At 28.9% G+C, this 4,934-nt stretch overlaps 1 long non-coding RNA gene across 1 annotated transcript; it reads right to left on the reverse strand.

Moving 5' to 3' along the window:
- Positions 1 to 3,893: 3,893 nt before the first annotated feature.
- Positions 3,894 to 4,719, reverse strand: LOC100852986 (uncharacterized). Its single transcript, XR_009466407.1, has 2 exons — positions 4,349 to 4,719; positions 3,894 to 4,246 (listed from the first exon to the last, which is right to left on the reverse strand). It is a non-coding gene; the product is annotated as an uncharacterized LOC100852986 (long non-coding RNA).
- Positions 4,720 to 4,934: the final 215 nt, after the last annotated feature.

Raw genomic sequence — 4,934 nt, forward strand, 5'->3', positions numbered from 1 at the left:
ATTATAATTATTGATAAAATATTATGCCAAAAATAATAAAGTAATAAATATAAAAAAAAAATGTAACAAAAAAATAAAGTAGTAGGGGTGAAGTATGTTACTCAATTAGAGAATCGATGCAGAAATTCCTAGCAAATTTGAACTCTTGGAGCCACCAATGTTTGTTTTGCACCACCAACAATATTGTATAATTTGAAGGAAAAATAAAAGAATTTGAAATATTGTAGAATGTGAGAGAAATAGAGAGAATTTGATGAAAAAATGAAAATGAAGAAAATGTATTTATAGAAAGGTTAAAAAAAATTCAAAATTTAAAATAATTGGTCATGTGACCGTTGGAGGCTTAGCTCCAATGGTCACATGGGCTGGAGCCTTTAATTTTTTTTTTTTAAATAATATACTTTATTTTTATATATATATAACTAACTCAATTAATAAACATAAAAAGAATGTAGTTTAACTGGTTAGAAGCTTAAAGTTTAAACATGAGGGGCCCCCCCCCTCTCCCTTCCCTTGGCTTTTTTGAAAGCCATTTTGGCTTAATTCAAAAAGCCCGGCCCGGCCCGGCCCGCGGGCTCATAGGCCGGGCCGCGGGCCTAGCATTTTAGCATGGCCCGACCCGAGCTGGGCCGCAAGCCTCCTATTTACGGCTCGACCCGCCCGTTGGAGACCCTTGAATTTCTTGGTACCTTTAAAAAGTCTAATTTTCTTACACAAAAAATATGTACTTAAATTTCCATTCGGCTCACATAAATATGGAAAAATGTATGCTCTCAATAACTATGAAAGATCACTATATATCATAATTAATAACTTCCACAGTAATAAGTACTTACCATTTTATTTTCTATGTATATACTTGTAATCTTGATGGCCTATTTCAAATTGAAAAAGTGCTAAAAAAAAAAGGGGGGGAAATTATCTATTAATTAATTAATTGATGAAAGATTATAAATAATCTAAATGAATTAATTGCATTTAATAAAATAACTTAGTATTATGAATTTAAAAATTAAAAATAACTTTAAGTAATAAAAAAAATTTCCTTTTTATAAATCTCAAATATATTTTTATATTAATTACCCATGTCTCCTAAATATATTTGGACAACCTCATTTGCTTCTTCTACAATACCAACCTCCTTCCTCCCAATCACCATTTTCCCTCTCCGAGGGTTGCCATGATGAATGTATCGCCTCAATTTAATCTACTTCGACAATGTAATCCTCGTCAATCTTAGCTCTGGATTGAATGTAGGATGATAAGTGTTTTTAACCATTTGAAAAAGTTCCTTAACAATGATTTTCCCTCTTTAGATTTTGTTTTGTTTTCAATTTTTCTCTATTAATTCTCAACCAATATAAATCACCTGCAAGAATAGAGACACAAACACTCTTATAACAAGTATATCAATGCAATTCACATATAAATATAGTAACACTCCACAATTAAAAATTATATTAACTTACAATTACACAATTCATAAACCTAAATATTCTTTACTTTCTAAATCAAGCTAAAAATTATTTTAGACTATTTCAATAAATGATTAGGCAAATTTAAGTTTAAAATTCTCCTATAACTTTCTTAATCCAAATTAAACGCAACGAAGTTAACTAAAAAATATATAAAGAAAATAAAGTAATGACAACAAAATTTAACGTAGAAAATCCATGAAAAGATGATAAATCATAATCCTACCAGCAATTAAAAGCATCCACTAATAAAAAACCCAAGTGAGTGCAGAGTTTTTTCCAACTCAAGTATACATATCCTTCATGAACTACTTGATTAACACCTTTTAATTTCAATTTCACACCTTCTTTTGAGACATACTTAGAGTTCTCACCAAGTTCAATCTTGACCTTTTCTTGAATATACGTTAGAAGAAAGTTTTCACTCAAAGTCAAATCAACAAGAACACAAGAGATAATTGGAAGAAACGAATCAACATATTTTTCAAAAAAATCAATAGAAAAATTAATTTGAAAATCAAAGTAAGAGGGATTTTCTTGGAAACCAAACAATTTGAAGGAGTGTGAGGGAGGTTATTATCATCATTCTTATTACTCAGTATCCAAAAATTAGCAAATCAATTGTAATATTTATCTTAACTTGATTAGTAAAGATTTGATTTAGAAGGATGCTATAACTCATCATCATACTTTCGATCTCTGACCCTGATCCAAACTCGGTTTTTATAAACCTATTTTTTCTTTTTAAAAGTCATACTTAGAACTTTCTTTCTTATTTTATTTTCCTTTTAAAAAAAATTAATAAAAATAAGTGGTAACTACAAATTTTTTTTATAAAAATCAATTTTTCCTGGATAAAAAGTGAGTCATGTCATCGAATGGAACGCACCTAAAAAATACATGTCCAAATATAGTTTTATGTAGAAAAGAAACAATAGCATTAAGTGTTATTTAGAATTTATTTGTCCGGTAAAAAATTTGTAAAAATATGATATATGTAAAGAAAAAATTAGTCAAATGATTTAGAATAAATTTTGATTTATGATTTTCTAATGTTATTAAATTCCACAACTTTCTAATACTAATTAAATTTATTTTTAATTACAAATTATTTTTTAAAACTAATAAATTTTATATATCAAGTATAATTTGATTTAAAATTTATATGGTTTATGAAAAAATTTAGAGAAGTTTAAAAAATATATAAAAAAAACACATGTAATTTAAAAAAAGAATATATTGAAGATTTTTTATATTAATATTGGATTATATAGAAAAAAGAAGAATAATATCATATTCAACTTTATTTACCCATTACCCTTTTTTTATTTTTTATTTTTAAATTGGATAGGAAAAGTTAAAAGAGAATAAACATATCAAAAAAATTTATTTCTAACTCTTTCAGACAAATTATAAAATAGAACACTAATATTCATGACTCCCCCATATCATAATGAAAATCTATAATAAGTACATAATTCTTATATGATTAGTCATATTAAACAATATGTCTGCATGTTAACATCAAAATACATTTCCAACTTCTCCCATACCTGAGAACTTTGCCAAGAACATGCATACTTGCTGAGAAAAGGGATCATCCTAATCAATCATCAGAGTTTGCGTGCCCCGTGGGTTACTCTATGTGCCACTTGGGACTCACCAATTGACAGGAAGATAATTTGATCAACATCAATGAAAATAAAAGCCATGGCAACTAAAATGTGAGCCACCAAGTCCTTTAAGTTGTTGGTTGACCTGGAAACATCAGGATCCACCCCTAATTACAAGTTTTGTTTTTTTTTTTTTTTTTAAAATGTCTTAAAATGAATCATCTTTCAAAAAATACTATAAATAATTTTTAAAAAGTTTTTAAAATATTTACTAAATTTTGTTAAACATTTTATCCTTTTTCAAATACAATTTTTAAGTTAAAAGTATTTTTTTTTAAAACACTGTGAAAGGAAATTTGTAATAGTGCTGAGTTCGTACCCTTGGGCTTAATCATTCAAGTTTTAATAGCCCTGCAGACCCGTTAAACTGCAAGATAATTGCTCCTGTGGCTCAATATCCGCATGCGTAACATTCAAATCATTATGATCAGTATCTTAAACTTTTCTGAAAATTTTCACCAAGAAGTGAATTTTTTTTATACATTAAAAAATAAAAATAAAAGAAGAAAATGTGAAGATTCCAAGACTTTAAAAGTTTTCTAAGTAAAGAATTTAAGATTTTGTTTAAAAATTCTATAGATCTTGAAAAAGTCTTACGTGTTTTAGAAGATGCCTTAAATCCCAAATTAATACTAATAGAATAGTTTTGTTTTTTCTACAATTTCATAAATCAATCAAAATCAGGATTTATTTCACTTAAGAAAAATTTGTGGATGATAAAATTGGGCTCTAGAGATAAAGCAAATATCATGAAAGACTTTTAATTTCCAAGCAGACTTCTTCATGTGCTTCCATCAAACCCGAAAGGAGACCAGCTGTGTAAATAGTTACCACATAGCCAAGCTAGCAAAGTTCTTCTTTGCTATGTAAGTTACTCAAAATAAATAGAATGACAATTCAAAGGGCCATTAGTGGCTATTGTACCATGACATTTTGCATCATGTCTAAAAATGTTGCAGCGGAGAGATGAGTCACCAGTAGTGGCGTTTTTTATACTAGCCAACTATATTTGTCGGAACACTCCGTGTGATTTCCAATTCAGTGAGAGGACTGCCTCCCTCCTGTTTTACTCCCCTCTTGAATGCTTCCCATAGGCACCTGTGAGATATAATATCATTTATATCAGTAAATAAAGTCATCATTTTATGTAATTAAGAAAATTAACACAATATTTCATTATTGTAAGTAAAATCTTCTTACATATCGGGATTGAGATGTATCAACAAGATCATCGTTGTTGTCATCGTGGTTACCATCATCATCATCATCAAGATGATCTACCTTGTCAATACCACTATTCAAGTCTACTGGTTTATAGTAATTGATATCAACTTTTTCTCCATGAAAAATCCATCTCTGATATGTGGTTGCTATTCCAAACCTACAAAGGTGGATTTCAATATCATTTATTGATTTCCAAAATGCATTCTGACAGTCTCGACATGGACATCGGCTCTTACCATCCTTATTCACATGATTTTTTGCAACCTGAATAAATGTCCTTATACCATTTACATATTCCTTACACAACCTATCTCTAAGATTCATCCAACTCTTGTCCATCGCGAAACTCTGTATGATGCAACACATGATCACCAATTAATAACAGCCTTAAACAGAAAATATATACATTAATTTGAAGCAAAATATAAAGTACAGAAGAATAAAGTAAGTCCCATAATAAAATTGCAAAGTACATGAGTTCTCATGCCAGTATTTGACATGGATGGGAAAACTAGGGGTTGTGGGGTTGTTTTGATAAGCATCCAATTGACCAATTTGTTGG

This window comes from Vitis vinifera, chromosome 1, assembly GCF_030704535.1.
Source record: "Vitis vinifera cultivar Pinot Noir 40024 chromosome 1, ASM3070453v1".
Classification (NCBI taxonomy): domain Eukaryota; kingdom Viridiplantae; phylum Streptophyta; class Magnoliopsida; order Vitales; family Vitaceae; genus Vitis; species Vitis vinifera.